Genomic DNA, 11873 nt, shown 5'->3' on the forward strand with positions numbered 1-11873 from the left:
TACTCTTGTTGCATGTTAAGTTTTGTAAAAGCTTATGTTGAGTCTTCTGTTTCTGTAAAAGAAAGAAGCAAAAAAAAAGTGATTCAATTCCCACAGGAATTCACTCAAGGAAATTGGTGCTGTACATCTTTTAGTGCATGTTCATATAGACATGCCACTCATTCTCACAACAGATTTTAAAACTTTATTAAGTATGCACATGAATTTAGGGTTATGTGACTAACATTTTGATTGACTGGGATATAAAAATGTTACCTCACAAAATTAGTTTTTATGGGAATCATAATTAGAATCATAGTAAGAGTGCGAAAGAGCAAATTGTTCTGTTCATTAGAAAGTCTGCCTACAGAATTCTAATTTCACAATATTTATTGGCAGTGGTGGTGTAAGTATTGTGTGTAGCAGAAGGAGCTCAGCTTGACTGTTCAAATCCCAGATGGAACTTGGGCTGCTGGTGGTTGAAAAATTCTATATTTGAATTACAAATTCCTGCAAATGTTGATGCAGAAGAATAATCATGGAACAGGAAGAAATCAGAAAGCTGGAGAAGTAGAACTGATCTGAATATATTACCTTCCACTTGGGATGACGTTTTCCTGACACTGCTGGTGTCTGACTAACAGCTCAAAATGTCACATGAAGCACAATATGGCTCCTATACCCCAGGACAGGATGCTTGTCAGGCAAGTTATTAGTCTAGAGAGTTCTTCAATGCATATTATGTCAAATTAAGACATGAAATACCATTTTTTATGTCAAGACCTACAAAAGTCTTTAATAACATTTTCATGAGCATTTAAAAAGAAGCAATTGATGCAACAGATTTCTGGAATACTGCTACACTTGCATGGGTTTTACCTGTTCTTCAGCTGGCTGCCTGTGTTACCTTTCATTTTTAAAGCTTTGGGGATGTAAGCTTTTGAAAGTCTCTACTAGGATGTAAAGGTTATATCATCAGTTTACAGAAAACATCATACCTGCTGCTCTGCACAGTAGGAAATAAACTCTGAAAAATGGATTTATTGAGAGATTTTGAAAGAACAAATTAAAGTTTGTAATTTTGCCATAGTTCTTTTAATGCATAAAACAAAAAGCAGAACTGACTCTTCCTCTTATCTTTTGAGGAGGTGGAAGAAAGGAATACACATTTCCATTTTGTCTAATGAAAAAATGCCTCTAAGTATTGTTACAGTGGCTCTGGGTGGCTGCTGCCCTTTGTGTCAGAGCAAGTGCTGAGTGTTTTGTCTGGTGTTAACACTGTGAGTTAAGGGAGAAGGGAGACTGCAAAATACACAAAAAAGGGTTCAAAATCCTGAGAAAAATGTACACAGAGAGAAAGAGTGAGAAAAGAAAGAAAGAGGTATATAACGGGTGGGAAGAATGAATGAGTAACTGAGCATTATGAATATAATTAGGGAAAAGCAAAATAAAAGGGGAGGACCTGATGGGAAGATAAGAAATTACAAATTAAATTGTATAAAGATGAGGGAAAAGAATTCCTATGCACCTGGAAACAAGTAATGCTTTGTGGAATCTTTAAAAAAATATAATGCAAAATAATCAATGGAATCTCATTGTATATATAAGAATTAAGTTAGCCTTTACTTTGTTATGCTTGCTATCCACCCTGGCATAATACATACCAAAAACATCCAAAAGTCCAAAAAACATCCAAAACCATCCAAAAATATGTTGCCTGTCATGTGTGATCTACTTTTTTGAAAACCTGTTCCCATAGCAACATTGCTATTGCATGGTAGTCTAGGTAAGTATAGCAAATCAAACTTGAAATTTTATGGGTACACATGGTTTTTCTTGCCAGAATAAACACACACACACATTGTGGGGGTACTCAGATGGCACACTGTATGTTTGGGAGCCCAGGACAGTTGGTTGGGATCTTTTCTCACTCAGATATAAATGTATAGTAGAACTTAATGATTTCAATTATTCCACAGACCCTCAGGTTAGAAAACCTGAAAATATAGATGAAATTCATAGTTATCTCTATATTTTTTAAGGCCTCAAAGCATATTTTTGAAAAGAATAAATATTCTGTGGAAGTAGATTATTAACTGCAAGCCTGAATTTCTGTCTGTTCAAAAGATTAACATTTAAATTGTGTATTTATGTTACATCTTGAATTAGGAATGTTATTATAACCCACTTGGAGCTTGATTGATTAAAAATCTACCAATTCTGTAAACCACAGCATACTGGAGTGAAAACTAGCAATCTATGTGGTGAATTCCCAGAGCCAGGTGAAATATGCAATTTTGGCTGAGAGATTTTATTATTGCTTTTTTTCTTTGAATCAGGCAATGATGAAAATATAAATGGTAGCATATGTAATAATGATAAAAGCAGTAATAACTCGTCCAGAGCTGCAAAACAGTGTTTCCCATGCCAGCTTTATATGCAAACTTGCACAAATCAGTTTTCTCTGCACCCCTACCTTGCTTAATCCTGCTGTGCATGACGACAATGGCACTTGAGTATCTTATGACTGACTGTAGGGGAAAAGTGAACAAACATTTTTCTACAAGGAACGAAAGGGGGAAGGACGCTCTGCTGACTCCAAAGGGAAAAGGATGATATCCAGTGTTTGTGTGCTATTATTTAAATGTTAAATAGAGGGAAAACTTAATGAGGAGCAGTTGAGGGCCCTTGGCTTGTTCCGCCTGGAGAGGAGACTGAGAGCAGAGCTCATGGTGGGCTGCAGCTTCCTCTGGAGGGACAGTGCAGGGGCAGCGCCGATCTCTTCTTGCTGTGACAGGACCCGAGGGAACGGCTGCAGTTGTGCCCCGGGGGAATTAGGTTGGATATTAGGAAAAGGTTCTTCACTCAGAGCGTGCTTGAGCACTAGAGCTCCCCAGGGCAGTGATCACAGCTCCAAACCTGGCAGAACTCGAGGAGTATCTGGAAGATGCTCTCAGGCACAGGGTGGGATTTTTGGGGTGTCCTGTGCAGGGCCAGGAGTTGGACTCAATGATCCTTGTGGGTCCCTTCCAACTCAGCATAATCTATTTTCATTTGCAATTTCCTGCATGAAAACCTGCCATGTGAATAATCTACTTCTGTTTCTAGCTGTATTAAACCTTTCAAAACTCTGGTCTATTAGAAAGCAAGTCACGCAGATCAGAAGGGTTGAGATGTTTATCTTGTATTGTATAACAATGTTACATTTCTAAAAGTAAAAAGAAATCCCAGTGAATTCCAGAGTTGCACATCTAAGGGTTAGCAGATTTCTACACAGAGGTTCCTGCATCAATTCAGCCCTGATCTGACAAGCATGTGTTGCTATGGCAATGGAGATTATTGAGTGTGAACTTGCTGCTGCAGCTGGGTGACAAAAATGAAGCCTAATTTTTAAATTAATTTTTATTTTAAAATTAAGGAGGAAATTTTATCAGTCAGTCTTAGGAACCCTGTGTAAAATTCTAGAGTATATTAGAATGGTACTAACAACTTTCTAACCTTGCTTTCTGTTCTGCAGCTGATGTGCTTGAGGAGCATGTTCATTCCAACAGAGAAAATGGAACACACAGCTTTCCTGGTTTAGTTTCCTGCTGCAGAAGACAAAAGTAGCAGTTAAGTATAGAAAATAATTTTTAAAGCAAACATCAGTTTGTGTAAATACATTATTGCCTGCATATTCTAGGTATCTTCATCAATGCATTAGCTCTGCCAGATCATCCTCTGGCAGTTATGTAAGGGGAATTAATCAGTTTGAAAAGGAATACCTTAGTTTCCATGGAGCTCTTCCAGTTTTCATGGATGTGTTTGTAGGTTAGAACTTTACTGTGGGTAGAAAAAGCACTGAAATAAATGGAGCACAGAAAGGCAATGTAAAAAGATATTGAAGAAGAAAGAAATTACACAGTAAAGAATAATCAACATTAGGCACTACATAGGTAAGTACTTCTACAATATACCAGATCACCCTGATAGGAACATAAATACTTTTCTTAACATTTCCCCTTAACTCTCTTAAAGAGTCAAAGACATTGCTTGTGATTAGCAGCATAGAAATTAAACACTGGGAATTGTGTAATGTCTGGTTTGTAGATTTGTGGTTAGTTGGTGCTGTGCTGTGCCCCGTTATTTCTGGACTGGCTGTCAGGTGCAGGTTAAGAAAGTTTCCATAAGATCCTGGACTTGTACATCTTGTTCTAACAATTCTGACTTAAAGAAGTAAATAAAATTAATCTTAAAATCTGATTTAAACCTACTGTCTTTCAGTCAGAAACCATTCCACCTTGTCCTTGGGCTAAGGATCTCAGTGAATGAGACAGCACTTTCCCCCTGCCCCCACCAAACCCCAAATATCCACAAATACTGTAGAGCTCAGGACCACAACTGAGAATCAGCTTGATTAAAAAATAAAAGTAAAAAATATTTTCTCTAGCAGAGAATCACCATTTTTTTTATAGTGGAATATGCAAAGCAGCAGTATTTTCATTAGCTTTGCAGATTGCAAGGTCCCAGTGCTCAGTTCTCTTTGTCAAAAGGCAATTGTGTCTGACTGGACTTTGCAGTGGATTGACTGTCTCAGCCAGCATCAGGCACCCAGCTGTGCTTGAACTGATTGAGTGTCCTCTGTAAATCTAATTATAAATATAAACAATATCTTCAAGGGCTCATTAAAAGGGTAATTACTAGTTTTGGAAACATCTCTAATGAAACCCTGCCAGTCTAGAACTGGATTTAAAAGCCACAAGCTGATTTTAAAGCACGATATAATAAGTCTCTGGACTAAATGTAGTTTTTTCAGGCAGAAGCTTTGCAAATTACCAGAAATAGAGAATTCAGTAACAAATTAGAAGATGTGCTTTCTTCCACAGTTGACTTTCCAGTGCAAGTCTAACTTAGCGATCAATGGTAAAGCTGAGGAGAATTTTAAATGCAATAAACACAGGTTTGAATTCTCTGTGAATAGAGAAATGAATAAACACACAAATTTAGAATCAGTTGTGACCACTTAAAAATGCAGTCTTTGATCAAAGGTATAACTATTATCTGTCCAAGCAGCTGGCCCTGATGCTTTTGCTGCTCTAGAATCATGCAGACACCCACCTATTGTCCCTTTTCTGGCCATGCAGTGTTAGAATTCAAACACTGCTATTTTACTAGGAGAGCTTCTTAATCGATGAACATTCTGTTTGCCAGTTGTGGGGCAGTTCTAACACCTGGATGAACCAAAAAGAAAAGTTGCATTTCTTGATGCATCCAATGAAATTTTGTATTACAATAAGGGCCATGTATCTCTCCTGTTTTATGTAAACAGTAACACAGTTACTACAAAACAGTAAAACAGTAACAGGACTTGTTTGTCTACAAAATATAAATCTCTTTAAATTCAAGTGTAGCAGAATCATGGTAAACGTCTTTGCGAGTCCTGGATAATAACTGACAACTGCAAGCTAGGTTTGGAACTTGCATTGGGAGTTGGTTTGTCATGTTTCAGTAAAATTTTGCATCTCAAATTTAAAGAGAAGAGGAAGTGGGAGTAAAGACAGGTTTGCATCAAGAATGTAGCGCTTCTATTCAGCCTTGAAATAACCATGTAAAATAAGAGTGCTTAGGAGGTAAAAACTGGGACAAGTAATTGAATACATAAATAAAGAGTAAGGAGAAATTTTCAAGTGATTCACTACCTTCTTCTGTTCTGAAGTTTGCCCACCCACTCCTACATGCCACCTCCTGTGGTGCAGGACGTTTCACTGTAATGTGGGAGTTTAGCATACAAATTCCTACTGACTGATTTGTGCATAGCTTCCCACACACCTTTTGAAATAGGGTGCCTTATTTAGAAAAGTAAATGAGTCTTATAGCTATGTCCCAAACTACTAGTGCAGTGGGTTGAAAATTACCCATTACATCCATTTTGAATTAATAGGCATTTCATAATTTTTTACTTTGCTACTGAGACAAGTCAGTGCCCCAACTCTGGGCAGTTGGTAATGCAGAGAACAGTGATCCTGTGCTGAGGACTGGAAAGCTGCAGATGCAGCACCTTGAAACAAGGACCTTACAGAGGGTTAAACCACAAAACCACTGAAATCAAATTTGCTCTGATGTTGACTCACTGCTTGCCTTGATGACACACACACAGAGCTTGGGAGAAAATGAGTTCTTTCCCTGCAACCAATTCAAAACTGAATTGTAGTAAGGAAGACATGACAACAGGAAAGGAATAATTAACAGCTTATCAATGAAAGTTTGTGACAAGTCTCAGGAGCCTTCAAGATGTGCTCTGGGCTGCTTCAGTCAGTTTTGTGTCTCATAGAAGGCACCAGAGCTTGCTCCCATTTGCTGAAGACAGACAGAGCTTCCCAGTCTGTTTTAGTGTTGGTTGCAGCTGGAACTCAGATCTGTTGCGGTAAAACAGATGGAATGTAAGGTCAGCTCTAAACCCTACTGCTCCTATTATTTATCACAACTTGATTCATTTCAGCAGAGAAAAATAAGGCATTTCCTGTTTTCAACATGCCTCTTTATAAATGAAAGTATTTTTATGGATAATGTGTTTGTACATTTCTGAAAACTCAGTCTGAACCTGACCTTTGTATTTGCTTTCTATTCATTAGTGAAACCAGACAAATCAGTTTAATTTCTCAATTCAACTAATTGGAGTACAGGAACTAGAAACAAACAACAAACAATAACAAATTAAATTGTTTACTCCATTGACCTGAAACACTCAGGAAAAAACACTGACTGAGCATACACTTAGCATTTACAAAAGCCTTTCTGAAAGGAGTAAATGCACAGTATCTTATTTTATTCCATTAATATGTATTACTTCTTAAGAGCTTGATGCTAAATATTTATTCCCAAAAACAGCCTTACATTAAGTATAAGATGACTTTTTCTTGTAAATTTGATCCCAAATCCTGGCTGCTTTGTTGTACAGAAATAGGGTCATGTTCAGCCTTTAGTATTACAGAAAATCTATTCAGCTGAAAAACTAAATAAAACTTTGAAAATGTAAATATTTAACAGAGGCTGCAAGCAGAGAATCATAGGAGCAGTATTTCTTCTTCTTGCACCTCACTGTTTAATGCTTCTGAAAAAACCATTTGCTAGTAGTTGGTCACACTTGGGCATACATCCAACAGGTCATTATTACATTAACAAAATGGATTTAATTTATGGATTAACAAAATCTGGCAATTTTTAAAAATAAATTTGGTAAAGCTCTCTCTAACTTTTGCTATGAACCAAACTATTTCCTTACCTAAATCCTATGAGATATTATCATCACAAAAGGTATAAATTTTACTTTACAAATGGAACCCTTCTAGACTGATCATAAACAAATGAATTAGGTAATAAAACTTGCCTTGTTCTACTGTTAAGCTCCAACAGAAACAGAGTCTTGTGTAAATTAGGTGATACTCCTGTTTTAGAGACGTATAGTACTGTCTTGTGTGTTTATGTCCTTGTCTAAGTGGTAGTAAATAAGTGCTCCTCCTCAGAAAGTTAATAACAAAAACAGCTGGAAAAGCAATAACATGATGACCTTGAATTTATTGCACAGGCTGGTCTGAACAGGGAGATGAAGTAAACTATGGTCTGTATTCTTAAAGTGGAAGGCATGGAAAATGGCAAAATACAGTGAAACTTGTGGGCCTTAGGTGAGTCTCAACTCCTTAGCTGGGAACTGAGACATCTTCAGATGAAGCCAAGAGACCAGAGCTGGGCACCTCACTCACCATGAATAGCAGAGGTCTCTGAGACCTGCAGTGCTGACTGACTTCTAGCTAAGTGGAGTTAGAGAAAAGGAGACAAAGTTTTCTATCTTCATGTAAATCCAGATCCTTTGCTGCTTCTCACAGGAAGCATTCTCTTAAGACAAATCATCTATACATACATAGATCCCTTGCAAATATTTGATAACTTCAGGATTCCCACAGCTGCAGTCTTTAGCAAACCAACATCACCCTCTTCTGGCCAGGGAGCCTCAAGTTAGCTCTTGGTAAGTAGACTTTGATATGGGATGCCAGTAACTGCAGACCTGCTTGCTCCATGTTTTTTCCTTCTCTCTCATGGAGTCAGAATTTTCCTTTTGCTTTGAAGAAGTAGATTTTAAAAACAAACACAAATACATCATAGCCCCACAGACACCATTCTACCAGCCCAGCCTCTCACTTGTTCATGCTGCCTGACATTTCAGTTCTCTTTTCTGATTTCCTGACACCCTTAAGCTCTGAGCTAAATGCTGTCTTTGTATAGGCATCCCTGCTAAGAAAACTGGGGTTTCTTTAAGGGAATTTGCCATCATTGAAGCATTTGGTCTCTCTCCAAAAAGAGACTCTACATAAGACTTGATTGTCAACAATTTGCTTCTGTCTGTGTGGAAGATTTTCATGCTGTGTTTGGCTTTGGAAGGTTTATTTTTGCATGAGGTGCTGAGATTTAAGCATCATTTAAACAAGGAAAAAACCTTGGGCTCAATGACAAAAGCCTGGTTGGAAAGGTTTGAATTGAAAGCAAGGAGGAAAGGGCTTATGTCACTGGATTAGGAGCCAAAACTAGACTGAGGAACTTTTTAATTGAATATTTGGTAGATTTTTTTAATCTTTCATGTTCATATAAAGGTTTGGGTTCAAAGCAGTCTTAAAGATCATGGGCAAGCTCTCCTACAATGAGCAGAGACCCTTTACACTAAACCAGGCTGCTCAAAGCCCCATCCCACCTGGCCTTGAACGCCTCCAGGGATGGGGTATCCACAGCTTCCCTGGAAACCTGGCCCAGTGCCTCACCACTCTCTCAGGAAAGAATTTCTTTCTAATATTCAACATAAACCTACTGCCAGTTTGAAGGCATTCCCCCCTGTCATGTCCTATTTTAGCTCTGTATTTCTTTATCACATCATGGCCTGGCATAAAAGTACTAATGGACATAATAGAAAGATGGAAAGTGTGAAGCAACATACACTCACCAGCAGTTGAAAAAACAAGGATGCACCTTCCTAGGGGATAAATGGCTTTGGAACCCTGAGTTAGTTCAGCAAGATGAAATTAATAACAAGGAATGTGTTATGCAGACAATGCATTTATTCACACATTACATTTTCCTCAAGCATTCTCTCCTCCATCCAAGAGGGGCATGGCTGCTTTGCCCTTTCTCACTTGCAAATGATCTGCAGACTGAAGATGGTTTAATGACAAGAGGACTTTGGAGTTTAAGGTACATTATTAGATTCCACCTAAAAATTCAAACAAGTTACCTATGTCTGAGTCAAACAGGGACAATAGTGCTTCCTGCATCTAGAAAAACCACAAGAGCTCAAGGCTGAAGCAGTTACAAGCAGAGTGAGGATTTCACACATATCAGAGATTATACCATTCTTTGCTATATGATTTTTCTCCCACTGAAACCTCTTTAAGAATTCACTACACAATTTCTCCTTCCAAAGTCCTTCCAGACCTGAGCTATGTCCCTTGCAAGAGTTGTCTCCCAGATTTCTTTATGGATTCCACTGTCATCTTTCATCTGCACTGGTCACAAGGGCATTTAGTGAGATTTCTTATATTGTAATCTTGCCTTTTGTTTTCAATACTGGTACAAAGGCTCTGCTAGCACAGCTATGATAAAAGCAGTGGTCCTGGCTATTCTTAACCTTGCTTAGACCTGGACTAGAATCCTTCTTTGACTACTTCAGACGTAACATAATCTCAAAAATACTAACAGTGATGAAAACACTTGATCTGTAGGCACAGTATTTTCATGCAGTCAAATTTACCATCTGTCTTGATGATTTTACACACATAAGGTGACATTTTTAGTTATACATGGAATTGCAGCTTGGTCAATAAATCTGCCTTCCCAAAAAGGTTACTAGGTGTGAGTCAGTGGTTACAAGCAAAGTGAAAACTTTGAGGTACAAGATTTATCCATTATTCAGCAGTGCAATAAGAAAACAGAGCTGACAGCATTTGCAGCACTTTTTTTAAAATACATGATTTCTTTTGTACATCATACACTATATACTATACACCAATCCACTGCATGTAGGTGTAGTGTCCAATTTGTGCTTTAATCTGAGCATGAAAATAGGGACGAATATCTAATTCACACTTAGATCATTCTATTAGATTTTGAATCAAGCTGAAGTTTCTTGCTGTTTACATCAGATAGGAAAAAGGTTCCTGCATATGTACAATTGGTTCAGGGCAGGAAACATTTTGTGGATATCAAACTAGGGTCTTCATTTCCCTGCAATGCTGTAGCTCTCAGGTGAAATTAACACAAATGCCATTCAACATTACCTAAAAACCCTCTGTAATTTATATACTGCTGCCCTCTACTGCACATACATATATATACAAACCATGGGAACAAACTTAACATCACTATTTTTAGTAAAACATTGCATTTGAATTTCTTGCATTTCCTGGGCTCATACTACATTCTGGTTTTGCCTAAAGGATGCTGATTTGAAGCTAAATATTCCACTTAACTCATCTGTGGATCTGAATGACCACAAAGGACATCAATCTTAAACCAAAGCAAACTATTAACTTAGACCTTTAGAGGAAAGCCACAACTCAAGCAAGAGAAAGTCAAAATCATTTCTCAAAGCTGCAATCCTATAATTAATGAAATCGTTTAAGACGGTGCAGCAAAATAGCATCAGACAATCTGCAGCTGTAACTTTGTTATTTGGAGGTTGCACAAGCCCTGCTAACTCCAGTGTTACATCTTTACACGTGTCTCTCATGGCTTTGCATCACTCTACCAGGCCTGTTATCACCCTGTCTTCCTCTTCCTCCCCAGCTTCTTGCAAGAGCTGGCACATGGCTTCAGTGCAGGACTTCCCCATATTAACAGGGAGCTGGAAGAAGGCCACATTCCTCTTTTTCCTACAATCACATGGGGTCAAACCTTGAGGCAGGCATCAATGAGATCTGTTCTGGGACAAGATGTCCCAATAGTGCCTCTAGGGCACAGAGAGGAGCAGCAGTCACTAAAACTCTACTGGTGTTACAGTCATTATCACCTTAGAAAAACCCCAGATGCTCACAGAACCACTGCCTGGTATTACAGTTTCTTAAGAGCCACAATGCACTATTTCTAATTGGAAAAAGATTGTTTCATACAACTATAAAACTGTATGGTCATCATGCATGGGTTTGTGGGTCAGTTTGGAAACAAACACCATAAAGGATGCAGACATTTAAATGCAGACATTTAAAACACTTCACAACTGAGGAACTAATTTCAAAATAATTACCTGAGCAGAATTATAAGGCAACCTGAGAACTTTTTTAACACAAGACAAGCAAGATGCAAGCAAAAAGAAATTGAGTAGTCTCAATCCCACACCTCCATAAATTCAAGAACAATTAACAATGAACTCCAAATGTACCACAAGACAGTAGGTCCATTTGGGAGATTAAGGAAGAATTACTGTGAGAGCCACCAATCATCTTTAGGGAAGAAAAACAGCACCAAGTTTTCATTTCCTCTGAGAACTGAGACAGCACATTATTCACAACAGGAGACAATCAGTATTAGATCAACTTTATTATATTATCAAATTTGACAATAAAATACTCAAAATCTATTGAACACATTCATACACAAGAACATATAAAATGCCAGGCCTCAGAATATGTTCTGTACAAAATACTGGTTAGTGTAGAGCAGCAAAGTCACTGCCAAACATTCCCTGAATTTAAGAGGGCCTTGAACACACTGTGCTCCAAGAATTACCTTAATACCAAACATTCCTTCCTTTGGTCTGCAAGTCCTTTGCAATTATTGCTAGTTAGTGAAGCTTTCTGCTTTTGTACAAATCACATAGTGACTCTGAACCTCTTCAGAAGTACTACAATGACAGCTGAAAGCTTCTTCAGCATTGT

The sequence above is a fragment of the Zonotrichia leucophrys genome, chromosome 11, assembly GCF_028769735.1.
Source record: "Zonotrichia leucophrys gambelii isolate GWCS_2022_RI chromosome 11, RI_Zleu_2.0, whole genome shotgun sequence".
NCBI lineage: Eukaryota > Metazoa > Chordata > Aves > Passeriformes > Passerellidae > Zonotrichia > Zonotrichia leucophrys.